Source organism: Hyperolius riggenbachi, chromosome 3 (assembly GCF_040937935.1).
Source record: "Hyperolius riggenbachi isolate aHypRig1 chromosome 3, aHypRig1.pri, whole genome shotgun sequence".
Classification (NCBI taxonomy): Eukaryota; Metazoa; Chordata; class Amphibia; order Anura; family Hyperoliidae; genus Hyperolius; species Hyperolius riggenbachi.
In genome coordinates this window covers 80,967,412-80,992,762 of record NC_090648.1, presented here as the reverse complement: position 1 = coordinate 80,992,762, position 25,351 = coordinate 80,967,412, and the positions used below count along the sequence as shown (strand labels likewise).

General features: G+C 47.2%; 26 non-coding genes across 26 annotated transcripts; all 26 read right to left on the bottom strand.

Moving 5' to 3' along the window:
• Nucleotides 1-5,637: 5,637 nt before the first annotated feature.
• On the bottom strand, nt 5,638-5,709 carry TRNAH-GUG (transfer RNA histidin (anticodon GUG)). The gene has a single exon. It is a non-coding gene; the product is annotated as a tRNA-His (tRNA).
• Nucleotides 5,710-5,717: 8 nt separating this feature from the next.
• TRNAR-ACG (transfer RNA arginine (anticodon ACG)) lies at nt 5,718-5,790 on the bottom strand. Its single transcript has one exon. It is a non-coding gene; the product is annotated as a tRNA-Arg (tRNA).
• Nucleotides 5,791-6,715: 925 nt separating this feature from the next.
• TRNAH-GUG (transfer RNA histidin (anticodon GUG)) lies at nt 6,716-6,787 on the bottom strand. Its single transcript has one exon. It is a non-coding gene; the product is annotated as a tRNA-His (tRNA).
• An 8-nt stretch (nt 6,788-6,795) lies between these two features.
• On the bottom strand, nt 6,796-6,868 carry TRNAR-ACG (transfer RNA arginine (anticodon ACG)). The gene has a single exon. It is a non-coding gene; the product is annotated as a tRNA-Arg (tRNA).
• Nucleotides 6,869-7,873: 1,005 nt separating this feature from the next.
• Nucleotides 7,874-7,946, bottom strand: TRNAR-ACG (transfer RNA arginine (anticodon ACG)). The gene has a single exon. It is a non-coding gene; the product is annotated as a tRNA-Arg (tRNA).
• A 1,000-nt stretch (nt 7,947-8,946) lies between these two features.
• TRNAR-ACG (transfer RNA arginine (anticodon ACG)) lies at nt 8,947-9,019 on the bottom strand. The gene has a single exon. It is a non-coding gene; the product is annotated as a tRNA-Arg (tRNA).
• A 925-nt stretch (nt 9,020-9,944) lies between these two features.
• TRNAH-GUG (transfer RNA histidin (anticodon GUG)) lies at nt 9,945-10,016 on the bottom strand. Its single transcript has one exon. It is a non-coding gene; the product is annotated as a tRNA-His (tRNA).
• An 8-nt stretch (nt 10,017-10,024) lies between these two features.
• Nucleotides 10,025-10,097, bottom strand: TRNAR-ACG (transfer RNA arginine (anticodon ACG)). Its single transcript has one exon. It is a non-coding gene; the product is annotated as a tRNA-Arg (tRNA).
• Nucleotides 10,098-11,097: 1,000 nt separating this feature from the next.
• On the bottom strand, nt 11,098-11,170 carry TRNAR-ACG (transfer RNA arginine (anticodon ACG)). Its single transcript has one exon. It is a non-coding gene; the product is annotated as a tRNA-Arg (tRNA).
• Nucleotides 11,171-12,171: 1,001 nt separating this feature from the next.
• TRNAR-ACG (transfer RNA arginine (anticodon ACG)) lies at nt 12,172-12,244 on the bottom strand. The gene has a single exon. It is a non-coding gene; the product is annotated as a tRNA-Arg (tRNA).
• A 925-nt stretch (nt 12,245-13,169) lies between these two features.
• Nucleotides 13,170-13,241, bottom strand: TRNAH-GUG (transfer RNA histidin (anticodon GUG)). The gene has a single exon. It is a non-coding gene; the product is annotated as a tRNA-His (tRNA).
• Nucleotides 13,242-13,249: 8 nt separating this feature from the next.
• TRNAR-ACG (transfer RNA arginine (anticodon ACG)) lies at nt 13,250-13,322 on the bottom strand. The gene has a single exon. It is a non-coding gene; the product is annotated as a tRNA-Arg (tRNA).
• Nucleotides 13,323-14,322: 1,000 nt separating this feature from the next.
• Nucleotides 14,323-14,395, bottom strand: TRNAR-ACG (transfer RNA arginine (anticodon ACG)). Its single transcript has one exon. It is a non-coding gene; the product is annotated as a tRNA-Arg (tRNA).
• Nucleotides 14,396-15,396: 1,001 nt separating this feature from the next.
• On the bottom strand, nt 15,397-15,469 carry TRNAR-ACG (transfer RNA arginine (anticodon ACG)). Its single transcript has one exon. It is a non-coding gene; the product is annotated as a tRNA-Arg (tRNA).
• Nucleotides 15,470-16,394: 925 nt separating this feature from the next.
• Nucleotides 16,395-16,466, bottom strand: TRNAH-GUG (transfer RNA histidin (anticodon GUG)). The gene has a single exon. It is a non-coding gene; the product is annotated as a tRNA-His (tRNA).
• An 8-nt stretch (nt 16,467-16,474) lies between these two features.
• TRNAR-ACG (transfer RNA arginine (anticodon ACG)) lies at nt 16,475-16,547 on the bottom strand. The gene has a single exon. It is a non-coding gene; the product is annotated as a tRNA-Arg (tRNA).
• A 1,000-nt stretch (nt 16,548-17,547) lies between these two features.
• TRNAR-ACG (transfer RNA arginine (anticodon ACG)) lies at nt 17,548-17,620 on the bottom strand. The gene has a single exon. It is a non-coding gene; the product is annotated as a tRNA-Arg (tRNA).
• Nucleotides 17,621-18,621: 1,001 nt separating this feature from the next.
• TRNAR-ACG (transfer RNA arginine (anticodon ACG)) lies at nt 18,622-18,694 on the bottom strand. Its single transcript has one exon. It is a non-coding gene; the product is annotated as a tRNA-Arg (tRNA).
• Nucleotides 18,695-19,699: 1,005 nt separating this feature from the next.
• On the bottom strand, nt 19,700-19,772 carry TRNAR-ACG (transfer RNA arginine (anticodon ACG)). The gene has a single exon. It is a non-coding gene; the product is annotated as a tRNA-Arg (tRNA).
• A 925-nt stretch (nt 19,773-20,697) lies between these two features.
• TRNAH-GUG (transfer RNA histidin (anticodon GUG)) lies at nt 20,698-20,769 on the bottom strand. The gene has a single exon. It is a non-coding gene; the product is annotated as a tRNA-His (tRNA).
• An 8-nt stretch (nt 20,770-20,777) lies between these two features.
• Nucleotides 20,778-20,850, bottom strand: TRNAR-ACG (transfer RNA arginine (anticodon ACG)). Its single transcript has one exon. It is a non-coding gene; the product is annotated as a tRNA-Arg (tRNA).
• A 1,000-nt stretch (nt 20,851-21,850) lies between these two features.
• Nucleotides 21,851-21,923, bottom strand: TRNAR-ACG (transfer RNA arginine (anticodon ACG)). Its single transcript has one exon. It is a non-coding gene; the product is annotated as a tRNA-Arg (tRNA).
• A 1,001-nt stretch (nt 21,924-22,924) lies between these two features.
• On the bottom strand, nt 22,925-22,997 carry TRNAR-ACG (transfer RNA arginine (anticodon ACG)). Its single transcript has one exon. It is a non-coding gene; the product is annotated as a tRNA-Arg (tRNA).
• A 925-nt stretch (nt 22,998-23,922) lies between these two features.
• Nucleotides 23,923-23,994, bottom strand: TRNAH-GUG (transfer RNA histidin (anticodon GUG)). Its single transcript has one exon. It is a non-coding gene; the product is annotated as a tRNA-His (tRNA).
• An 8-nt stretch (nt 23,995-24,002) lies between these two features.
• Nucleotides 24,003-24,075, bottom strand: TRNAR-ACG (transfer RNA arginine (anticodon ACG)). Its single transcript has one exon. It is a non-coding gene; the product is annotated as a tRNA-Arg (tRNA).
• A 1,000-nt stretch (nt 24,076-25,075) lies between these two features.
• TRNAR-ACG (transfer RNA arginine (anticodon ACG)) lies at nt 25,076-25,148 on the bottom strand. Its single transcript has one exon. It is a non-coding gene; the product is annotated as a tRNA-Arg (tRNA).
• Between the last annotated feature and the right edge of the window lie 203 nt (nt 25,149-25,351).

Here is a 25,351-nt window from a genome sequence, read left to right as displayed (position 1 = left end):
ATTTATTCAAAATTTGGAGCAGCAAATCATTCTGCCTTTCAGCTATTTCATTGTGTCTTTCAATGGCTTCAGCCATTCTGGCTTGAGTGATGTTTTGTAGCTCTTGACCATTAGCCAACCGCCCCAAGATCTGATTTTGGGTTTCGCCAACCCGAGCCATCCGGCTCAGAATCAAGTTCTGGCGATGAAGATCCTCGGCCAAACGCACGTGGCTCGCCTCAAGGCCCACTCCGGCATTGGCCAGTCTCTGCACATTTCCACCCATGTCTGTAGAAGTCCGATTCAAGGTGACAAAGTCCTGGTGGAAGCGGGCCATGTGTTCCTCCATTAGTCTACGATAGTCCTCTTGGGCTTGAAGAAAGTGCTGGGAATGCCACCGGTCGTTATTATAGTCGGCCCTGGTGTAATTTGTGGAATGGGAGGAGGTGCCGGAGCTGGCCTGGTCAGAAGTGGGTGACATAATAGGTATCGTGGTGTTGCTTTCTGCAGAGACATGAAGGTTGAGGGTTGGCCCTGGCAATTCAACCATCACATCGGAACCACTATGCAGTGACATTTCCTCACCTAGGAAGAGAAGAGTAAATGGTTTCTAAGTAGAAGTTTGCAACAACCCAAACAACCTTTCACACAAAACTAGACATTACAAATTCAAGAAACCAAAAAAAATAGGGTCAGCATGCACAGGCTCCAACACAATGACAACATCATGATTAGAGTCAGTGTGAGCTATAGTTTAAAATGAACTGAAAACAAATGCAAACCATCACTTTTGCATTTACATACTGTCACAATGGCCCGCAATGTTTAATACAAACAAATAAGTTTCCTGACCCGAAAGTTCATGTACTGCATTAAATTGCAAAGCGTGTGATGTGGCTTTAAATGAAAACCAGATTGAGAGGGATATGGACTAATATGGATGCTTCCTTGTAAACAATAACAGTTGCTTAACAGTGCTGATGATGTATTTGCCTGTCTTCATGGTCAAATGTGATGTCTCAAATCCTTGATAACTTTGACCACAGCACATGATCTACATGCTTCTTCAGGGGCAGTTGCACTAAATATTAGGGTCACACAAACAGCAAAGTCATGCAACTGTTATTTAGTTCCAAAGGAAATGCTATTGACTTTTGAAGGCCACAAATCACAAAACTAGAGTGCCGGTTATATACAGCTGCATCCCTGAGTGTGATGGAATATGGTGTGAAATCAGTGCCCAAACACTGCCTACACCATTGTTGAAGTAAAATCTTTACTTTCAATCAATCCATACATCAAATTTCAAAAATTGACGGGGCCTTTGGGAGTGGCTCTATAGTGGCACTCAAATGGATGACAGTAGCAGCAAAACATTCCCGGCTACTGACAGCACAAGTCACCCTGTGTCCCCCCCCCCCCCCCAGCTTTTTGGGCAGCACTTGACTGCAGCTTCATATAACTTCCTGGCACCGCTCAAACTTGACACACTACACCACCCTCTGTTTAAAAGTAAAGCAGCAATAAGTGCAGATGGAGGCCAGCGCAGAGAAGAAGCAACAGGGACAGAGGGGGACTACCGCTCAGCAGAGCTGGTAATGTATGAGTGGTGTCTGTGGAAACCACAAGGCATTGGCAGCATCTCCACAGATATTGTTCATTTTCATACTGAAATACAATCACATTCTGTTGCCAGTGAAGCCAGCCATACAATCCCTGTATCATCAAATGTTTGGCCTGAGTGATCTGTTGGTTGGATGTGCTCTCAAAAATACCAGTATATGCCAGCTGTTCCTTTTGCCACCCTTTAATGTAAGGTTTGCAGACTCAGGTACATGGTACTATTTTCTTCACAATTGCCTTGATTGGAGACATCGACATACATATATACTGGTTCACTGTAACCACCATGGAGGCTGGCCATGGACTTTACAGTGAGAAGCACATACAGACAAAATACACAAATCTAATTTGTATGTGCTTCTCACTGTAAAGTACATGGACAGCCTCCATGGTGGTTACATTGAACCAGTCTTGGCAAAACATTACCGTGGGGGGGGGGGGGGGGGAACCACCTGTGGTGTATCAAGGCTTTGGATCCTATTGACCGTTTCCCCCCTCCTCCGTCCCATGGTGGTGGACACTATCCTCCTCAACCAACTGCTATTGACCTCGGAACCTAGCACACGCAACCACATGCACAGTACGGGTCCTCTTGACAGAAATTGACTACAATAGGCATTCGCCATGCAGCAACTATAATGCTCAGACACAAGTGGCCAGCATACTATAGTGTGAAGCACGGAAAATGCCTATTCACAACAATCACAATTATAATCCTCACTAAAGTGCCCCCACTGGAGGGCCAAAAGGGTAACATTGCCCAAATAAAAAAAATGGTCAGCTCTGGGTTCCCTACCCTGCACCACCAACGACAGAGGAAAAGGTGGGAAGCCTCTGAAGGCTGATGAGGCTTCACACACCCAAGGTCAGTACCAATGCATTGCTGAAACTTAATAGTGAATGTTGTGTGTTTATTTCACCATACCAACAACATATCTTACACAAAAACAAACGCCATGTAGAGGATCAATGTTTGGATTCACAGATTCCTTCTTTCAATGTGAATTACAACATCTAACCTCCAATGGCAGCATTCCTATTGGTCAAAATTGATAGTCCCTGCAAAATGCCATGCCATGTAGGTGTGGTTGGACATGGAGCATTGTAGATCATACAAGAAAAATAATGGAGTCAGGCACTAGCAAATCCTTAACAAAGGCGTATATGCTCATGTGCACTCACTACCTCACCAACCCATGTGTCACTTGCCATTCAAGAGCCATTGAAAGGTCCTTTGTGGCAGATTAGCTGCATGCTTTGAGATGTATAGACTCGGAACATTACCCACACACCTCTCCACCGGCCACATGCTACACTGTCACAGTGTTTTCACAAGGAAGATATGTTAGCCAGCAAATCCCTCTTCATATCCTTTGGCCTCAAGGACATATACTAACACATAAAACTCACCAGCACTTGCTGCTCCATGGGAAGCCTCCTCATGTTGCCATGAGTCAGACTGCAGGCCCTCATCCAGACTGGACCCAGAAATCACATGAGCTACACAAAAAGGAGCACACATAGAAAGGTTAGGACACTAGGCAACACAGCCAGCTCCTCGGCTGCCTTGTTCAACAGCAGTTTCTACATACACAGGAAACTCACCAGCACTTGATCCTGCCGGAGATAAGTCCACAGATTGGAGGGTCATCAAAAACACTGCAGCATCACTCCCCGAAGCAGCAGCAGAGCCAACAACAGCTACACCAAAGGCAGAGGAACCCAAAGGTTAGGACACTAGGCAACACAGCCAGCTCCTCCACTGCCTTGTTCAACAGCAGTTTGTACATACACTGCAAACTCACCAGCACTTAGTCCTGAGGGAGCTAAGTCCACAGAAGACAGTCCAGCATCAGTCCGTGCGGCAGCAGCAGAGCCAACAACAGCTACACCAAAGGCAGAGGAACCCAAAGGTTAGGACACTAGGCAACACAGCCAGCTCCTCCACTGCCTTGTTCAACAGCAGTTTGTACATACACTGCAAACTCACCAGCACTTAGTCCTGAGGGAGCTAAGTCCACAGAAGACAGTCCAGCATCAGTCCGTGCGGCAGCAGCAGAGCCAACAACAGCTACACCAAAGGAAGAGGAACCCAAAGGTTAGGACACTAGGCAACACAGCCAGCTCCTCCACTGCCTTGTTCAACAGCAGTTTGTACATACACTGCAAACTCACCAGCACTTAGTCCTGAGGGAGCTAAGTCCACAGAAGACAGTCCAGCATCAGTCCGTGCGGCAGCAGCAGAGCCAACAACAGCTACACCAAAGGAAGAGGAACACAAAGGTTAGGACACTAGGCAACACAGCCAGCTCCTCCACTGCCTTGTTCAACAGCAGTTTGTACATACACTGCAAACTCACCAGCACTTAGTCCTGAGGGAGCTAAGTCCACAGAAGACAGTCCAGCATCAGTCCGTGCGGCAGCAGCAGAGCCAACAACAGCTACACCAAAGGAAGAGGAACACAAAGGTTAGGACACTAGGCAACACAGCCAGCTCCTCCACTGCCTTGTTCAACAGCAGTTTGTACATACACTGCAAACTCACCAGCACTTAGTCCTGAGGGAGCTAAGTCCACAGAAGACAGTCCAGCATCAGTCCGTGCGGCAGCAGCAGAGCCAACAACAGCTACACCAAAGGAAGAGGAACACAAAGGTTAGGACACTAGGCAACACAGCCAGCTCCTCCACTGCCTTGTTCAACAGCAGTTTGTACATACACTGCAAACTCACCAGCACTTAGTCCTGAGGGAGCTAAGTCCACAGAAGACAGTCCAGCATCAGTCCGTGCGGCAGCAGCAGAGCCAACAACAGCTACACCAAAGGAAGAGGAACACAAAGGTTAGGACACTAGGCAACACAGCCAGCTCCTCCACTGCCTTGTTCAACAGCAGTTTGTACATACACTGCAAACTCACCAGCACTTAGTCCTGAGGGAGCTAAGTCCACAGAAGACAGTCCAGCATCAGTCCGTGCGGCAGCAGCAGAGCCAACAACAGCTACACCAAAGGAAGAGGAACACAAAGGTTAGGACACTAGGCAACACAGCCAGCTCCTCCACTGCCTTGTTCAACAGCAGTTTGTACATACACTGGAAACTCACCAGCATTTTGGGCAGAACGTGATGGGCCCTCTGATTGTGGGATGCTAGGTGCCACTCCAGCAGGAGCCTGAAGGCCAGACCCACCTTCACCTACAATTTTGACATAGAGAAACAAAGCATTATAAATGTCATAAGCATACTCAAACACGTGTTCACTTTCCAAGAAAACAGCATCATGAATTACCCTCATCCGAAGTTGGCGCGTCGGCATCGTACCCACCCTGGATGCCATGCAGGGCCACGGTCATCAAATGCGGCTCTACCACCTGCTCATAATCGAGCAACGCCAGTGATGCGGGGGGACCACCACCGGTACCAAGGCTATGTTAAACAAACAAACAAAAAAAAACATATAATTAGACCACTACAACTAACCAGTCTGCACTATCCTGATAATCCTGTCTGTGTGACTGTGATCCAGTGGCAAACATTCAACATACACTTCACATGCTAGTATTTAAAGCCGACACATACTGCATGCACCTTTGTAATGTCGAATTCACACACTACTGCAGCCTTTAATGTGTGTACACACGTCAGTTCAAAGTGTGGGCCACATGAAAGCTCACAGACCAATATTACCCCCTTCCATGTAGTATGAGAGACATACCTTGAGGGCTGGAACCCACAGGAGCGCTTTTGGCAGCGTTTTGGCAGCACTGCGATACGCTAGCAGTTTGCCAAAACGCTGGGCTAATGTTAATGGATGGGGCAACTTCCACAGGAGCGTTTGCGTTTCCCAGAAACGCAAACGCAGGACCTGCAGCATTTTGGGAGCGTTAGCGCTTCAATGTAAAGTATTGAAACGCTAGCAGAAACGCTCAGCAAAACCTAAACTGAGCGGTTTTGCTAGTGTTTTGCGGTTCAGCACATAGAAAGTCACTAGATTGGTTGCAACCTGAAGAAATAGTTGCAGAGGAAGAAAGTAAACAGCCTGCCGTGACCCGGATTCGAACCGGGGTTGCTGCGGCCACAACGCAGAGTACTAACCACTATACGATCACGGCATGTTAATCAAGCCAGGTAGGAGTCAAACCTACAATCTTCTGATCCGTAGTCAGACGCGTTATCCATTGCGCCACTGGCCCTACTGCTGACATACGTATAGCAAGTTTTTCTTGCGGCCGCAAGGAGACCGGGCCTCGTTGAAGTGCCCTATTCCACTGAACGTCTTCTGTAGCGAGAACTTCTTTGAGAGATAATCTCTATAAAAATGTCATGAATTTGCTCTCTCTGAGTCCAGATATTCACAATGCTGTTCTAAAAGCTTGAAGAAGGTTGCAAGAGGAGTGCAGAAAGCAGCCTGCCGTAAACCGTATTCACACCAGGTTGCTTGCAGCCATAACAAAGAGTACTAGCCACTATAGGATCAGGGCACATTTTGTATGCTAGTCCCGGAGTTATTCACACATTTCTTAAGCTGTTGTTGTTGCAGCCGCACCGAGTGTAGTTAATGTTAACGGGAAAGTTGCTGGGTGAAGACAAGGAGTGAAGCCAAGCAGTATGGAAAGGGTCCTCTGTCTGAGCAGCTGTCTGTTGTGAGTGGGGCACGGCAGGCTAAGTTCTTCTATCTCCTTCTAGGAGCAAAATCCTCAAAGCATTATCTCTGCATGATTGATCAGGGTCTGCTGTTAAAGTTGTCTGTGCAGAACAATGTCAAAGCAGAGTTGTCCTTTAAGCATTGCTAGCAGCCATCCAAAGTATGGGCGCCAAGGTGAATTGATGCTCAAGTGCTCTGTGTAACATAGGTCTTTTTCTTGTGCGGGTTTCTTGGGGAAGGCAAGTGGTGAAAGTTGGCCTAGGCTTAGCAAGGGACTGGCAACTGGTGAGGCCAAGATGCCATGTGAGGATGGTGTTTGTGAAGATGTTTGAAGATGCTACAAAGCAGAGAAAGGCAAAATGTTGTAATGAAGAAGTGAAGCAAGCAGAGCCGAAGGTTCCTGGATGCTTTAGAAAGTCACTAGATTGGTTGCAACCTGAAGAAATAGTTGCAGAGGAAGAAAGTAAAGAGCCTGCCGTGACCCGGATTCGAACCGGGGTTGCTGCAGCCACAACGCAGAGTACTAACCACTATACGATCACGGCATGTTAATCGAGCCAGGTAGGAGTCGAACCTACAATCTTCTGATCCGTAGTCAGACGCGTTATCCATTGCGCCACTGGCCCTACTGCTGACATACGTATAGCAAGTTTTTCTTGCGGCCGCAAGGAGACCGGGCCTCGTTGAAGTGCCCTATTCCACTGAACGTCTTCTGTAGCGAGAACGTCTTTGAGAGATAATCTCTATAAAAATGTCATGAATTTGCTCTCTCTGAGTCCAGATATTCACAATGCTGTTCTAAAAGCTTGAAGAAGGTTGCAAGAGGAGTGCAGAAAGCAGCCTGCCGTAAACCGTATTCACACCAGGTTGCTTGCAGCCATAACAAAGAGTACTAGCCACTATAGGATCAGGGCACATTTTGTATGCTAGTCCCGGAGTTATTCACACATTTCTTAAGCTGTTGTTGTTGCAGCCGCACCGAGTGTAGTTAGTGTTAACGGGAAAGTTGCTGGGTGAAGACAAGGAGTGAAGCCAAGCAGTATGGAAAGGGTCCTCTGTCTGAGCAGCTGTCTGTTGTGAGTGGGGCACGGCAGGCTAAGTTCTTCTATCTCCTTCTAGGAGCAAAATCCTCAAAGCATTATCTCTGCATGATTGATCAGGGTCTGCTGTTAAAGTTGTCTGTGCAGAACAATGTCAAAGCAGAGTTGTCCTTTAAGCATTGCTAGCAGCCATTTAAAGTATGGGTGCCAAGGTGAATTGATGCTCAAGTGCTCTGTGTAACATAGGTCTTTTTCTTGTGCGGGTTTCTTGGGGAAGGCAAGTGGTGAAAGTTGGCCTAGGCTTAGCAAGGGACTGGCAACTGGTGAGGCCAAGATGCCATGTGAGGATGGTGTTTGTGAAGATGTTTGAAGATGCTACAAAGCAGAGAAAGGCAAAATGTTGTAATGAAGAAGTGAAGCAAGCAGAGCCGAAGGTTCCTGGATGCTTTAGAAAGTCACTAGATTGGTTGCAACCTGAAGAAATAGTTGCAGAGGAAGAAAGTAAAGAGCCTGCCGTGACCCGGATTAAAACCGGGGTTGCTGCGGCCACAACGCAGAGTACTAACCACTATACGATCACGGCATGTTAATCGAGCCAGGTAGGAGTCGAACCTACAATCTTCTGATCCGTAGTCAGACGCGTTATCCATTGCGCCACTGGCCCTACTGCTGACATACGTATAGCAAGTTTTTCTTGCGGCCGCAAGGAGACCGGGCCTCGTTGAAGTGCCCTATTCCACTGAACGTCTTCTGTAGCGAGAACTTCTTTGAGAGATAATCTCTATAAAAATGTCATGAATTTGCTCTCTCTGAGTCCAGATATTCACAATGCTGTTCTAAAAGCTTGAAGAAGGTTGCAAGAGGAGTGCAGAAAGCAGCCTGCCGTAAACCGTATTCACACCAGGTTGCTTGCAGCCATAACAAAGAGTACTAGCCACTATAGGATCAGGGCACATTTTGTATGCTAGTCCCGGAGTTATTCACACATTTCTTAAGCTGTTGTTGTTGCAGCCGCACCGAGTGTAGTTAGTGTTAACGGGAAAGTTGCTGGGTGAAGACAAGGAGTGAAGCCAAGCAGTATGGAAAGGGTCCTCTGTCTGAGCAGCTGTCTGTTGTGAGTGGGGCACGGCAGGCTAAGTTCTTCTATCTCCTTCTAGGAGCAAAATCCTCAAAGCATTATCTCTGCATGATTGATCAGGGTCTGCTGTTAAAGTTGTCTGTGCAGAACAATGTCAAAGCAGAGTTGTCCTTTAAGCATTGCTAGCAGCCATCCAAAGTATGGGCGCCAAGGTGAATTGATGCTCAAGTGCTCTGTGTAACATAGGTCTTTTTCTTGTGCGGGTTTCTTGGGGAAGGCAAGTGGTGAAAGTTGGCCTAGGCTTAGCAAGGGACTGGCAACTGGTGAGGCCAAGATGCCATGTGAGGATGGTGTTTGTGAAGATGTTTGAAGATGCTACAAAGCAGAGAAAGGCAAAATGTTGTAATGAAGAAGTAAAGCAAGCAGAGCCGAAGGTTCCTGGATGCTTTAGAAAGTCACTAGATTGGTTGCAACCTGAAGAAATAGTTGCAGAGGAAGAAAGTAAAGAGCCTGCCGTGACCAGGATTCGAACCCGGGTTGCTGCGGCCACAACGCAGACTACTAACCACTATACGATCACGGCAATCGAGCCAGGTAGGAGTCGAACCTACAATCTTCTGATCCGTAGTCAGACGCGTTATCCATTGCGCCACTGGCCCTACTGCTGACATACGTATAGCAAGTTTTTCTTGCGGCCGCAAGGAGACCGGGCCTCGTTGAAGTGCCCTATTCCACTGAACGTCTTCTGTAGCGAGAACTTCTTTGAGAGATAATCTCTATAAAAATGTCATGAATTTGCTCTCTCTGAGTCCAGATATTCACAATGCTGTTCTAAAAGCTTGAAGAAGGTTGCAAGAGGAGTGCAGAAAGCAGCCTGCCGTAAACCGTATTCACACCAGGTTGCTTGCAGCCATAACAAAGAGTACTAGCCACTATAGGATCAGGGCACATTTTGTATGCTAGTCCCGGAGTTATTCACACATTTCTTAAGCTGTTGTTGTTGCAGCCGCACCGAGTGTAGTTAGTGTTAACGGGAAAGTTGCTGGGTGAAGACAAGGAGTGAAGCCAAGCAGTATGGAAAGGGTCCTCTGTCTGAGCAGCTGTCTGTTGTGAGTGGGGCACGGCAGGCTAAGTTCTTCTATCTCCTTCTAGGAGCAAAATCCTCAAAGCATTATCTCTGCATGATTGATCAGGGTCTGCTGTTAAAGTTGTCTGGGCAGAACAATGTCAAAGCAGAGTTGTCCTTTAAGCATTGCTAGCAGCCATCCAAAGTATGGGCGCCAAGGTGAATTGATGCTCAAGTGCTCTGTGTAACATAGGTCTTTTTCTTGTGCGGGTTTCTTGGGGAAGGCAAGTGGTGAAAGTTGGCCTAGGCTTAGCAAGGGACTGGCAACTGGTGAGGCCAAGATGCCATGTGAGGATGGTGTTTGTGAAGATGTTTGAAGATGCTACAAAGCAGAGAAAGGCAAAATGTTGTAATGAAGAAGTGAAGCAAGCAGAGCCTAAGGTTCCTGGATGCTTTAGAAAGTCACTAGATTGGTTGCAACCTGAAGAAATAGTTGCAGAGGAAGAAAGTAAAGAGCCTGCCGTGACCCGGATTCGAACCGGGGTTGCTGCGGCCACAACGCAGAGTACTAACCACTATACGATCACGGCATGTTAATCGAGCCAGGTAGGAGTCGAACCTACAATCTTCTGATCCGTAGTCAGGCGCGTTATCCATTGCGCCACTGGCCCTACTGCTGACATACGTATAGCAAGTTTTTCTTGCGGCCGCAAGGAGACCGGGCCTCGTTGAAGTGCCCTATTCCACTGAACGTCTTCTGTAGCGAGAACTTCTTTGAGAGATAATCTCTATAAAAATGTCATGAATTTGCTCTCTCTGAGTCCAGATATTCACAATGCTGTTCTAAAAGCTTGAAGAAGGTTGCAAGAGGAGTGCAGAAAGCAGCCTGCCGTAAACCGTATTCACACCAGGTTGCTTGCAGCCATAACAAAGAGTACTAGCCACTATAGGATCAGGGCACATTTTGTATGCTAGTCCCGGAGTTATTCACACATTTCTTAAGCTGTTGTTGTTGCAGCCGCACCGAGTGTAGTTAGTGTTAACGGGAAAGTTGCTGGGTGAAGACAAGGAGTGAAGCCAAGCAGTATGGAAAGGGTCCTCTGTCTGAGCAGCTGTCTGTTGTGAGTGGGGCACGGCAGGCTAAGTTCTTCTATCTCCTTCTAGGAGCAAAATCCTCAAAGCATTATCTCTGCATGATTGATCAGGGTCTGCTGTTAAAGTTGTCTGGGCAGAACAATGTCAAAGCAGAGTTGTCCTTTAAGCATTGCTAGCAGCCATCCAAAGTATGGGCGCCAAGGTGAATTGATGCTCAAGTGCTCTGTGTAACATAGGTCTTTTTCTTGTGCGGGTTTCTTGGGGAAGGCAAGTGGTGAAAGTTGGCCTAGGCTTAGCAAGGGACTGGCAACTGGTGAGGCCAAGATGCCATGTGAGGATGGTGTTTGTGAAGATGTTTGAAGATGCTACAAAGCAGAGAAAGGCAAAATGTTGTAATGAAGAAGTGAAGCAAGCAGAGCCTAAGGTTCCTGGATGCTTTAGAAAGTCACTAGATTGGTTGCAACCTGAAGAAATAGTTGCAGAGGAAGAAAGTAAAGAGCCTGCCGTGACCCAGATTCGAACCCGGGTTGCTGCGGCCACAACGCAGAGTACTAACCACTATACGATCACGGCAATCGAGCCAGGTAGGAGTCGAACCTACAATCTTCTGATCCGTAGTCAGACGCGTTATCCATTGCGCCACTGGCCCTACTGCTGACATACGTATAGCAAGTTTTTCTTGCGGCCGCAAGGAGACCGGGCCTCGTTGAAGTGCCCTATTCCACTGAACGTCTTCTGTAGCGAGAACTTCTTTGAGAGATAATCTCTATAAAAATGTCATGAATTTGCTCTCTCTGAGTCCAGATATTCACAATGCTGTTCTAAAAGCTTGAAGAAGGTTGCAAGAGGAGTGCAGAAAGCAGCCTGCCGTAAACCGTATTCACACCAGGTTGCTTGCAGCCATAACAAAGAGTACTAGCCACTATAGGATCAGGGCACATTTTGTATGCTAGTCCCGGAGTTATTCACACATTTCTTAAGCTGTTGTTGTTGCAGCCGCACCGAGTGTAGTTAGTGTTAACGGGAAAGTTGCTGGGTGAAGACAAGGAGTGAAGCCAAGCAGTATGGAAAGGGTCCTCTGTCTGAGCAGCTGTCTGTTGTGAGTGGGGCACGGCAGGCTAAGTTCTTCTATCTCCTTCTAGGAGCAAAATCCTCAAAGCATTATCTCTGCATGATTGATCAGGGTCTGCTGTTAAAGTTGTCTGTGCAGAACAATGTCAAAGCAGAGTTGTCCTTTAAGCATTGCTAGCAGCCATCCAAAGTATGGGCGCCAAGGTGAATTGATGCTCAAGTGCTCTGTGTAACATAGGTCTTTTTCTTGTGCGGGTTTCTTGGGGAAGGCAAGTGGTGAAAGTTGGCCTAGGCTTAGCAAGGGACTGGCAACTGGTGAGGCCAAGATGCCATGTGAGGATGGTGTTTGTGAAGATGTTTGAAGATGCTACAAAGCAGAGAAAGGCAAAATGTTGTAATGAAGAAGTGAAGCAAGCAGAGCCGAAGGTTCCTGGATGCTTTAGAAAGTCACTAGATTGGTTGCAACCTGAAGAAATAGTTGCAGAGGAAGAAAGAAGCCTGCCGTGACCCAGATTCGAACCGGGGTTGCTGCGGCCACAACACAGAGTACTAACCACTATACGATCACGGCATGTTAATCGAGCCAGGTAGGAGTCGAACCTACAATCTTCTGATCCGTAGTCAGACGCGTTATCCATTGCGCCACTGGCCCTACTGCTGACATACGTATAGCAAGTTTTTCTTGCGGCCGCAAGGAGACCGGGCCTCGTTGAAGTGCCCTATTCCACTGAACGTCTTCTGTAGCGAGAACTTCTTTGAGAGATAATCTCTATAAAAATGTCATGAATTTGCTCTCTCTGAGTCCAGATATTCACAATGCTGTTCTAAAAGCTTGAAGAAGGTTGCAAGAGGAGTGCAGAAAGCAGCCTGCCGTAAACCGTATTCACACCAGGTTGCTTGCAGCCATAACAAAGAGTACTAGCCACTATAGGATCAGGGCACATTTTGTATGCTAGTCCCGGAGTTATTCACACATTTCTTAAGCTGTTGTTGTTGCAGCCGCACCGAGTGTAGTTAGTGTTAACGGGAAAGTTGCTGGGTGAAGACAAGGAGTGAAGCCAAGCAGTATGGAAAGGGTCCTCTGTCTGAGCAGCTGTCTGTTGTGAGTGGGGCACGGCAGGCTAAGTTCTTCTATCTCCTTCTAGGAGCAAAATCCTCAAAGCATTATCTCTGCATGATTGATCAGGGTCTGCTGTTAAAGTTGTCTGGGCAGAACAATGTCAAAGCAGAGTTGTCCTTTAAGCATTGCTAGCAGCCATCCAAAGTATGGGCGCCAAGGTGAATTGATGCTCAAGTGCTCTGTGTAACATAGGTCTTTTTCTTGTGCGGGTTTCTTGGGGAAGGCAAGTGGTGAAAGTTGGCCTAGGCTTAGCAAGGGACTGGCAACTGGTGAGGCCAAGATGCCATGTGAGGATGGTGTTTGTGAAGATGTTTGAAGATGCTACAAAGCAGAGAAAGGCAAAATGTTGTAATGAAGAAGTGAAGCAAGCAGAGCCTAAGGTTCCTGGATGCTTTAGAAAGTCACTAGATTGGTTGCAACCTGAAGAAATAGTTGCAGAGGAAGAAAGTAAAGAGCCTGCCGTGACCCGGATTCGAACCGGGGTTGCTGCGGCCACAACGCAGAGTACTAACCACTATACGATCACGGCATGTTAATCGAGCCAGGTAGGAGTCGAACCTACAATCTTCTGATCCGTAGTCAGGCGCGTTATCCATTGCGCCACTGGCCCTACTGCTGACATACGTATAGCAAGTTTTTCTTGCGGCCGCAAGGAGACCGGGCCTCGTTGAAGTGCCCTATTCCACTGAACGTCTTCTGTAGCGAGAACTTCTTTGAGAGATAATCTCTATAAAAATGTCATGAATTTGCTCTCTCTGAGTCCAGATATTCACAATGCTGTTCTAAAAGCTTGAAGAAGGTTGCAAGAGGAGTGCAGAAAGCAGCCTGCCGTAAACCGTATTCACACCAGGTTGCTTGCAGCCATAACAAAGAGTACTAGCCACTATAGGATCAGGGCACATTTTGTATGCTAGTCCCGGAGTTATTCACACATTTCTTAAGCTGTTGTTGTTGCAGCCGCACCGAGTGTAGTTAGTGTTAACGGGAAAGTTGCTGGGTGAAGACAAGGAGTGAAGCCAAGCAGTATGGAAAGGGTCCTCTGTCTGAGCAGCTGTCTGTTGTGAGTGGGGCACGGCAGGCTAAGTTCTTCTATCTCCTTCTAGGAGCAAAATCCTCAAAGCATTATCTCTGCATGATTGATCAGGGTCTGCTGTTAAAGTTGTCTGGGCAGAACAATGTCAAAGCAGAGTTGTCCTTTAAGCATTGCTAGCAGCCATCCAAAGTATGGGCGCCAAGGTGAATTGATGCTCAAGTGCTCTGTGTAACATAGGTCTTTTTCTTGTGCGGGTTTCTTGGGGAAGGCAAGTGGTGAAAGTTGGCCTAGGCTTAGCAAGGGACTGGCAACTGGTGAGGCCAAGATGCCATGTGAGGATGGTGTTTGTGAAGATGTTTGAAGATGCTACAAAGCAGAGAAAGGCAAAATGTTGTAATGAAGAAGTGAAGCAAGCAGAGCCTAAGGTTCCTGGATGCTTTAGAAAGTCACTAGATTGGTTGCAACCTGAAGAAATAGTTGCAGAGGAAGAAAGTAAAGAGCCTGCCGTGACCCAGATTCGAACCCGGGTTGCTGCGGCCACAACGCAGAGTACTAACCACTATACGATCACGGCAATCGAGCCAGGTAGGAGTCGAACCTACAATCTTCTGATCCGTAGTCAGACGCGTTATCCATTGCGCCACTGGCCCTACTGCTGACATACGTATAGCAAGTTTTTCTTGCGGCCGCAAGGAGACCGGGCCTCGTTGAAGTGCCCTATTCCACTGAACGTCTTCTGTAGCGAGAACTTCTTTGAGAGATAATCTCTATAAAAATGTCATGAATTTGCTCTCTCTGAGTCCAGATATTCACAATGCTGTTCTAAAAGCTTGAAGAAGGTTGCAAGAGGAGTGCAGAAAGCAGCCTGCCGTAAACCGTATTCACACCAGGTTGCTTGCAGCCATAACAAAGAGTACTAGCCACTATAGGATCAGGGCACATTTTGTATGCTAGTCCCGGAGTTATTCACACATTTCTTAAGCTGTTGTTGTTGCAGCCGCACCGAGTGTAGTTAGTGTTAACGGGAAAGTTGCTGGGTGAAGACAAGGAGTGAAGCCAAGCAGTATGGAAAGGGTCCTCTGTCTGAGCAGCTGTCTGTTGTGAGTGGGGCACGGCAGGCTAAGTTCTTCTATCTCCTTCTAGGAGCAAAATCCTCAAAGCATTATCTCTGCATGATTGATCAGGGTCTGCTGTTAAAGTTGTCTGTGCAGAACAATGTCAAAGCAGAGTTGTCCTTTAAGCATTGCTAGCAGCCATCCAAAGTATGGGCGCCAAGGTGAATTGATGCTCAAGTGCTCTGTGTAACATAGGTCTTTTTCTTGTGCGGGTTTCTTGGGGAAGGCAAGTGGTGAAAGTTGGCCTAGGCTTAGCAAGGGACTGGCAACTGGTGAGGCCAAGATGCCATGTGAGGATGGTGTTTGTGAAGATGTTTGAAGATGCTACAAAGCAGAGAAAGGCAAAATGTTGTAATGAAGAAGTGAAGCAAGCAGAGCCGAAGGTTCCTGGATGCTTTAGAAAGTCACTAGATTGGTTGCAACCTGAAGAAATAGTTGCAGAGGAAGAAAGAAGCCTGCCGTGACCCAGATTCGAACCGGGGTTGCTGCGGCCACAACACAGAGTACTAACCACTATACGATCACGGCATGTTAATCGAGCCAGGTAGGAGTCGAACCTACAATCTTCTGATCCGTAGTCAGACGCGTTATCCATTGCGCCACTGGCCCTACTGCTGACATACGTATAGCAAGTTTTTCTTGCGGCCGCAAGGAGACCGGGCCTCGTTGAAGTGCCCTATTCCACTGAACGTCTTCTGTAGCGAGAACTTCTTTGAGAGATAATCTCTATAAAAATGTCATGAATTTGCTCTCTCTGAGTCCAGATATTCACAATGCTGTTCTAAAAGCTTGAAGAAGGTTGCAAGAGGAGTGCAGAAAGCAGCCTGCCGTAAACCGTATTCACACCAGGTTGCTTGCAGCCATAACAAAGAGTACTAGCCACTATAGGATCAGGGCACATTTTGTATGCTAGTCCCGGAGTTATTCACACATTTCTTAAGCTGTTGTTGTTGCAGCCGCACCGAGTGTAGTTAGTGTTAACGGGAAAGTTGCTGGGTGAAGACAAGGAGTGAAGCCAAGCAGTATGGAAAGGGTCCTCTGTCTGAGCAGCTGTCTGTTGTGAGTGGGGCACGGCAGGCTAAGTTCTTCTATCTCCTTCTAGGAGCAAAATCCTCAAAGCATTATCTCTGCATGATTGATCAGGGTCTGCTGTTAAAGTTGTCTGGGCAGAACAATGTCAAAGCAGAGTTGTCCTTTAAGCATTGCTAGCAGCCATCCAAAGTATGGGCGCCAAGGTGAATTGATGCTCAAGTGCTCTGTGTAACATAGGTCTTTTTCTTGTGCGGGTTTCTTGGGGAAGGCAAGTGGTGAAAGTTGGCCTAGGCTTAGCAAGGGACTGGCAACTGGTGAGGCCAAGATGCCATGTGAGGATGGTGTTTGTGAAGATGTTTGAAGATGCTACAAAGCAGAGAAAGGCAAAATGTTGTAATGAAGAAGTGAAGCAAGCAGAGCCTAAGGTTCCTGGATGCTTTAGAAAGTCACTAGATTGGTTGCAACCTGAAGAAATAGTTGCAGAGGAAGAAAGTAAAGAGCCTGCCGTGACCCGGATTCGAACCGGGGTTGCTGCGGCCACAACGCAGAGTACTAACCACTATACGATCACGGCATGTTAATCGAGCCAGGTAGGAGTCGAACCTACAATCTTCTGATCCGTAGTCAGGCGCGTTATCCATTGCGCCACTGGCCCTACTGCTGACATACGTATAGCAAGTTTTTCTTGCGGCCGCAAGGAGACCGGGCCTCGTTGAAGTGCCCTATTCCACTGAACGTCTTCTGTAGCGAGAACTTCTTTGAGAGATAATCTCTATAAAAATGTCATGAATTTGCTCTCTCTGAGTCCAGATATTCACAATGCTGTTCTAAAAGCTTGAAGAAGGTTGCAAGAGGAGTGCAGAAAGCAGCCTGCCGTAAACCGTATTCACACCAGGTTGCTTGCAGCCATAACAAAGAGTACTAGCCACTATAGGATCAGGGCACATTTTGTATGCTAGTCCCGGAGTTATTCACACATTTCTTAAGCTGTTGTTGTTGCAGCCGCACCGAGTGTAGTTAGTGTTAACGGGAAAGTTGCTGGGTGAAGACAAGGAGTGAAGCCAAGCAGTATGGAAAGGGTCCTCTGTCTGAGCAGCTGTCTGTTGTGAGTGGGGCACGGCAGGCTAAGTTCTTCTATCTCCTTCTAGGAGCAAAATCCTCAAAGCATTATCTCTGCATGATTGATCAGGGTCTGCTGTTAAAGTTGTCTGGGCAGAACAATGTCAAAGCAGAGTTGTCCTTTAAGCATTGCTAGCAGCCATCCAAAGTATGGGCGCCAAGGTGAATTGATGCTCAAGTGCTCTGTGTAACATAGGTCTTTTTCTTGTGCGGGTTTCTTGGGGAAGGCAAGTGGTGAAAGTTGGCCTAGGCTTAGCAAGGGACTGGCAACTGGTGAGGCCAAGATGCCATGTGAGGATGGTGTTTGTGAAGATGTTTGAAGATGCTACAAAGCAGAGAAAGGCAAAATGTTGTAATGAAGAAGTGAAGCAAGCAGAGCCTAAGGTTCCTGGATGCTTTAGAAAGTCACTAGATTGGTTGCAACCTGAAGAAATAGTTGCAGAGGAAGAAAGTAAAGAGCCTGCCGTGACCCAGATTCGAACCCGGGTTGCTGCGGCCACAACGCAGAGTACTAACCACTATACGATCACGGCAATCGAGCCAGGTAGGAGTCGAACCTACAATCTTCTGATCCGTAGTCAGACGCGTTATCCATTGCGCCACTGGCCCTACTGCTGACATACGTATAGCAAGTTTTTCTTGCGGCCGCAAGGAGACCGGGCCTCGTTGAAGTGCCCTATTCCACTGAACGTCTTCTGTAGCGAGAACTTCTTTGAGAGATAATCTCTATAAAAATGTCATGAATTTGCTCTCTCTGAGTCCAGATATTCACAATGCTGTTCTAAAAGCTTGAAGAAGGTTGCAAGAGGAGTGCAGAAAGCAGCCTGCCGTAAACCGTATTCACACCAGGTTGCTTGCAGCCATAACAAAGAGTACTAGCCACTATAGGATCAGGGCACATTTTGTATGCTAGTCCCGGAGTTATTCACACATTTCTTAAGCTGTTGTTGTTGCAGCCGCACCGAGTGTAGTTAGTGTTAACGGGAAAGTTGCTGGGTGAAGACAAGGAGTGAAGCCAAGCAGTATGGAAAGGGTCCTCTGTCTGAGCAGCTGTCTGTTGTGAGTGGGGCACGGCAGGCTAAGTTCTTCTATCTCCTTCTAGGAGCAAAATCCTCAAAGCATTATCTCTGCATGATTGATCAGGGTCTGCTGTTAAAGTTGTCTGTGCAGAACAATGTCAAAGCAGAGTTGTCCTTTAAGCATTGCTAGCAGCCATCCAAAGTATGGGCGCCAAGGTGAATTGATGCTCAAGTGCTCTGTGTAACATAGGTCTTTTTCTTGTGCGGGTTTCTTGGGGAAGGCAAGTGGTGAAAGTTGGCCTAGGCTTAGCAAGGGACTGGCAACTGGTGAGGCCAAGATGCCATGTGAGGATGGTGTTTGTGAAGATGTTTGAAGATGCTACAAAGCAGAGAAAGGCAAAATGTTGTAATGAAGAAGTGAAGCAAGCAGAGCCGAAGGTTCCTGGATGCTTTAGAAAGTCACTAGATTGGTTGCAACCTGAAGAAATAGTTGCAGAGGAAGAAAGAAGCCTGCCGTGACCCAGATTCGAACCGGGGTTGCTGCGGCCACAACACAGAGTACTAACCACTATACGATCACGGCATGTTAATCGAGCCAGGTAGGAGTCGAACCTACAATCTTCTGATCCGTAGTCAGACGCGTTATCCATTGCGCCACTGGCCCTACTGCTGACATATGTATAGCAAGTTTTTCTTGCGGCCGCAAGGAGACCGGGCCTCGTTGAAGTGCCCTATTCCACTGAACGTCTTCTGTAGCGAGAACTTCTTTGAGAGATAATCTCTATAAAAATGTCATGAATTTGCTCTCTCTGAGTCCAGATATTCACAATGCTGTTCTAAAAGCTTGAAGAAGGTTGCAAGAGGAGTGCAGAAAGCAGCCTGCCGTAAACCGTATTCACACCAGGTTGCTTGCAGCCATAACAAAGAGTACTAGCCACTATAGGATCAGGGCACATTTTGTATGCTAGTCCCGGAGTTATTCACACATTTCTTAAGCTGTTGTTGTTGCAGCCGCACCGAGTGTAGTTAGTGTTAACGGGAAAGTTGCTGGGTGAAGACAAGGAGTGAAGCCAAGCAGTATGGAAAGGGTCCTCTGTCTGAGCAGCTGTCTGTTGTGAGTGGGGCACGGCAGGCTAAGTTCTTCTATCTCCTTCTAGGAGCAAAATCCTCAAAGCATTATCTCTGCATGATTGATCAGGGTCTGCTGTTAAAGTTGTCTGTGCAGAACAATGTCAAAGCAGAGTTGTCCTTTAAGCATTGCTAGCAGCCATTTAAAGTATGGGTGCCAAGGTGAATTGATGCTCAAGTGCTCTGTGTAACATAGGTCTTTTTCTTGTGCGGGTTTCTTGGGGAAGGCAAGTGGTGAAAGTTGGCCTAGGCTTAGCAAGGGACTGGCAACTGGTGAGGCCAAGATGCCATGTGAGGATGGTGTTTGTGAAGATGTTTGAAGATGCTACAAAGCAGAGAAAGGCAAAATGTTGTAATGAAGAAGTGAAGCAAGCAGAGCCAAAGGTTCCTGGATGCTTTAGAAAGTCACTAGATTGGTTGCAACCTGAAGAAATAGTTGCAGAGGAAGAAAGTAAAGAGCCTGCCGTGACCCGGATTCAAACCGGGGTTGCTGCGGCCACAACACAGAGTACTAACCACTATACGATCACGGCATGTTAATCGAACCAGGTAGGAGTCGAACCTACAATCTTCTGATCCGTAGTCAGACGCGTTATCCATTGCGCCACTGGCCCTACTGCTGACATACGTATAGCAAGTTTTTCTTGCGGCCGCAAGGAGACCGGGCCTCGTTGAAGTGCCCTATTCCACTGAACGTCTTCTGTAGCGAGAACTTCTTTGAGAGATAATCTCTATAAAAATGTCATGAATTTGCTCTCTCTGAGTCCAGATATTCACAATGCTGTTCTAAAAGCTTGAAGAAGGTTGCAAGAGGAGTGCAGAAAGCAGCCTGCCGTAAACCGTATTCACACCAGGTTGCTTGCAGCCATAACAAAGAGTACTAGCCACTATAGGATCAGGGCACATTTTGTATGCTAGTCCCGGAGTTATTCACACATTTCTTAAGCTGTTGTTGTTGCAGCCGCACCGAGTGTAGTTAGTGTTAACGGGAAAGTTGCTGGGTGAAGACAAGGAGTGAAGCCAAGCAGTATGGAAAGGGTCCTCTGTCTGAGCAGCTGTCTGTTGTGAGTGGGGCACGGCAGGCTAAGTTCTTCTATCTCCTTCTAGGAGCAAAATCCTCAAAGCATTATCTCTGCATGATTGATCAGGGTCTGCTGTTAAAGTTGTCTGTGCAGAACAATGTCAAAGCAGAGTTGTCCTTTAAGCATTGCTAGCAGCCATCCAAAGTATGGGCGCCAAGGTGAATTGATGCTCAAGTGCTCTGTGTAACATAGGTCTTTTTCTTGTGCGGGTTTCTTGGGGAAGGCAAGTGGTGAAAGTTGGCCTAGGCTTAGCAAGGGACTGGCAACTGGTGAGGCCAAGATGCCATGTGAGGATGGTGTTTGTGAAGATGTTTGAAGATGCTACAAAGCAGAGAAAGGCAAAATGTTGTAATGAAGAAGTGAAGCAAGCAGAGCCGAAGGTTCCTGGATGCTTTAGAAAGTCACTAGATTGGTTGCAACCTGAAGAAATAGTTGCAGAGGAAGAAAGTAAAGAGCCTGCCGTGACCCGGATTCGAACCGGGGTTGCTGCGGCCACAACGCAGAGTACTAACCACTATACGATCACAGCATGTTAATCGAGCCAGGTAGGAGTCGAACCTACAATCTTCTGATCCGTAATCAGACGCGTTATCCATTGCGCCACTGGCCCTACTGCTGACATACGTATAGCAAGTTTTTCTTGCGGCCGCAAGGAGACCGGGCCTCGTTGAAGTGCCCTATTCCACTGAACGTCTTCTGTAGCGAGAACTTCTTTGAGAGATAATCTCTATAAAAATGTCATGAATTTGCTCTCTCTGAGTCCAGATATTCACAATGCTGTTCTAAAAGCTTGAAGAAGGTTGCAAGAGGAGTGCAGAAAGCAGCCTGCCGTAAACCGTATTCACACCAGGTTGCTTGCAGCCATAACAAAGAGTACTAGCCACTATAGGATCAGGGCACATTTTGTATGCTAGTCCCGGAGTTATTCACACATTTCTTAAGCTGTTGTTGTTGCAGCCGCACCGAGTGTAGTTAGTGTTAACGGGAAAGTTGCTGGGTGAAGACAAGGAGTGAAGCCAAGCAGTATGGAAAGGGTCCTCTGTCTGAGCAGCTGTCTGTTGTGAGTGGGGCACGGCAGGCTAAGTTCTTCTATCTCCTTCTAGGAGCAAAATCCTCAAAGCATTATCTCTGCATGATTGATCAGGGTCTGCTGTTAAAGTTGTCTGTGCAGAACAATGTCAAAGCAGAGTTGTCCTTTAAGCATTGCTAGCAGCCATCCAAAGTATGGGCGCCAAGGTGAATTGATGCTCAAGTGCTCTGTGTAACATAGGTCTTTTTCTTGTGCGGGTTTCTTGGGGAAGGCAAGTGGTGAAAGTTGGCCTAGGCTTAGCAAGGGACTGGCAACTGGTGAGGCCAAGATGCCATGTGAGGATGGTGTTTGTGAAGATGTTTGAAGATGCTACAAAGCAGAGAAAGGCAAAATGTTGTAATGAAGAAGTGAAGCAAGCAGAGCCTAAGGTTCCTGGATGCTTTAGAAAGTCACTAGATTGGTTGCAACCTGAAGAAATAGTTGCAGAGGAAGAAAGTAAAGAGCCTGCCGTGACCCAGATTCGAACCCGGGTTGCTGCGGCCACAACGCAGAGTACTAACCACTATACGATCACGGCAATCGAGCCAGGTAGGAGTCGAACCTACAATCTTCTGATCCGTAGTCAGACGCGTTATCCATTGCGCCACTGGCCCTACTGCTGACATACGTATAGCAAGTTTTTCTTGCGGCCGCAAGGAGACCGGGCCTCGTTGAAGTGCCCTATTCCACTGAACGTCTTCTGTAGCGAGAACTTCTTTGAGAGATAATCTCTATAAAAATGTCATGAATTTGCTCTCTCTGAGTCCAGATATTCACAATGCTGTTCTAAAAGCTTGAAGAAGGTTGCAAGAGGAGTGCAGAAAGCAGCCTGCCGTAAACCGTATTCACACCAGGTTGCTTGCAGCCATAACAAAGAGTACTAGCCACTATAGGATCAGGGCACATTTTGTATGCTAGTCCCGGAGTTATTCACACATTTCTTAAGCTGTTGTTGTTGCAGCCGCACCGAGTGTAGTTAGTGTTAACGGGAAAGTTGCTGGGTGAAGACAAGGAGTGAAGCCAAGCAGTATGGAAAGGGTCCTCTGTCTGAGCAGCTGTCTGTTGTGAGTGGGGCACGGCAGGCTAAGTTCTTCTATCTCCTTCTAGGAGCAAAATCCTCAAAGCATTATCTCTGCATGATTGATCAGGGTCTGCTGTTAAAGTTGTCTGTGCAGAACAATGTCAAAGCAGAGTTGTCCTTTAAGCATTGCTAGCAGCCATCCAAAGTATGGGCGCCAAGGTGAATTGATGCTCAAGTGCTCTGTGTAACATAGGTCTTTTTCTTGTGCGGGTTTCTTGGGGAAGGCAAGTGGTGAAAGTTGGCCTAGGCTTAGCAAGGGACTGGCAACTGGTGAGGCCAAGATGCCATGTGAGGATGGTGTTTGTGAAGATGTTTGAAGATGCTACAAAGCAGAGAAAGGCAAAATGTTGTAATGAAGAAGTGAAGCAAGCAGAGCCGAAGGTTCCTGGATGCTTTAGAAAGTCACTAGATTGGTTGCAACCTGAAGAAATAGTTGCAGAGGAAGAAAGAAGCCTGCCGTGACCCAGATTCGAACCGGGGTTGCTGCGGCCACAACACAGAGTACTAACCACTATACGATCACGGCATGTTAATCGAGCCAGGTAGGAGTCGAACCTACAATCTTCTGATCCGTAGTCAGACGCGTTATCCATTGCGCCACTGGCCCTACTGCTGACATACGTATAGCAAGTTTTTCTTGCGGCCGCAAGGAGACCGGGCCTCGTTGAAGTGCCCTATTCCACTGAACGTCTTCTGTAGCGAGAACTTCTTTGAGAGATAATCTCTATAAAAATGTCATGAATTTGCTCTCTCTGAGTCCAGATATTCACAATGCTGTTCTAAAAGCTTGAAGAAGGTTGCAAGAGGAGTGCAGAAAGCAGCCTGCCGTAAACCGTATTCACACCAGGTTGCTTGCAGCCATAACAAAGAGTACTAGCCACTATAGGATCAGGGCACATTTTGTATGCTAGTCCCGGAGTTATTCACACATTTCTTAAGCTGTTGTTGTTGCAGCCGCACCGAGTGTAGTTAGTGTTAACGGGAAAGTTGCTGGGTGAAGACAAGGAGTGAAGCCAAGCAGTATGGAAAGGGTCCTCTGTCTGAGCAGCTGTCTGTTGTGAGTGGGGCACGGCAGGCTAAGTTCTTCTATCTCCTTCTAGGAGCAAAATCCTCAAAGCATTATCTCTGCATGATTGATCAGGGTCTGCTGTTAAAGTTGTCTGGGCAGAACAATGTCAAAGCAGAGTTGTCCTTTAAGCATTGCTAGCAGCCATCCAAAGTATGGGCGCCAAGGTGAATTGATGCTCAAGTGCTCTGTGTAACATAGGTCTTTTTCTTGTGCGGGTTTCTTGGGGAAGGCAAGTGGTGAAAGTTGGCCTAGGCTTAGCAAGGGACTGGCAACTGGTGAGGCCAAGATGCCATGTGAGGATGGTGTTTGTGAAGATGTTTGAAGATGCTACAAAGCAGAGAAAGGCAAAATGTTGTAATGAAGAAGTGAAGCAAGCAGAGCCTAAGGTTCCTGGATGCTTTAGAAAGTCACTAGATTGGTTGCAACCTGAAGAAATAGTTGCAGAGGAAGAAAGTAAAGAGCCTGCCGTGACCCGGATTCGAACCGGGGTTGCTGCGGCCACAACGCAGAGTACTAACCACTATACGATCACGGCATGTTAATCGAGCCAGGTAGGAGTCGAACCTACAATCTTCTGATCCGTAGTCAGGCGCGTTATCCATTGCGCCACTGGCCCTACTGCTGACATACGTATAGCAAGTTTTTCTTGCGGCCGCAAGGAGACCGGGCCTCGTTGAAGTGCCCTATTCCACTGAACGTCTTCTGTAGCGAGAACTTCTTTGAGAGATAATCTCTATAAAAATGTCATGAATTTGCTCTCTCTGAGTCCAGATATTCACAATGCTGTTCTAAAAGCTTGAAGAAGGTTGCAAGAGGAGTGCAGAAAGCAGCCTGCCGTAAACCGTATTCACACCAGGTTGCTTGCAGCCATAACAAAGAGTACTAGCCACTATAGGATCAGGGCACATTTTGTATGCTAGTCCCGGAGTTATTCACACATTTCTTAAGCTGTTGTTGTTGCAGCCGCACCGAGTGTAGTTAGTGTTAACGGGAAAGTTGCTGGGTGAAGACAAGGAGTGAAGCCAAGCAGTATGGAAAGGGTCCTCTGTCTGAGCAGCTGTCTGTTGTGAGTGGGGCACGGCAGGCTAAGTTCTTCTATCTCCTTCTAGGAGCAAAATCCTCAAAGCATTATCTCTGCATGATTGATCAGGGTCTGCTGTTAAAGTTGTCTGGGCAGAACAATGTCAAAGCAGAGTTGTCCTTTAAGCATTGCTAGCAGCCATCCAAAGTATGGGCGCCAAGGTGAATTGATGCTCAAGTGCTCTGTGTAACATAGGTCTTTTTCTTGTGCGGGTTTCTTGGGGAAGGCAAGTGGTGAAAGTTGGCCTAGGCTTAGCAAGGGACTGGCAACTGGTGAGGCCAAGATGCCATGTGAGGATGGTGTTTGTGAAGATGTTTGAAGATGCTACAAAGCAGAGAAAGGCAAAATGTTGTAATGAAGAAGTGAAGCAAGCAGAGCCTAAGGTTCCTGGATGCTTTAGAAAGTCACTAGATTGGTTGCAACCTGAAGAAATAGTTGCAGAGGAAGAAAGTAAAGAGCCTGCCGTGACCCAGATTCGAACCCGGGTTGCTGCGGCCACAACGCAGAGTACTAACCACTATACGATCACGGCAATCGAGCCAGGTAGGAGTCGAACCTACAATCTTCTGATCCGTAGTCAGACGCGTTATCCATTGCGCCACTGGCCCTACTGCTGACATACGTATAGCAAGTTTTTCTTGCGGCCGCAAGGAGACCGGGCCTCGTTGAAGTGCCCTATTCCACTGAACGTCTTCTGTAGCGAGAACTTCTTTGAGAGATAATCTCTATAAAAATGTCATGAATTTGCTCTCTCTGAGTCCAGATATTCACAATGCTGTTCTAAAAGCTTGAAGAAGGTTGCAAGAGGAGT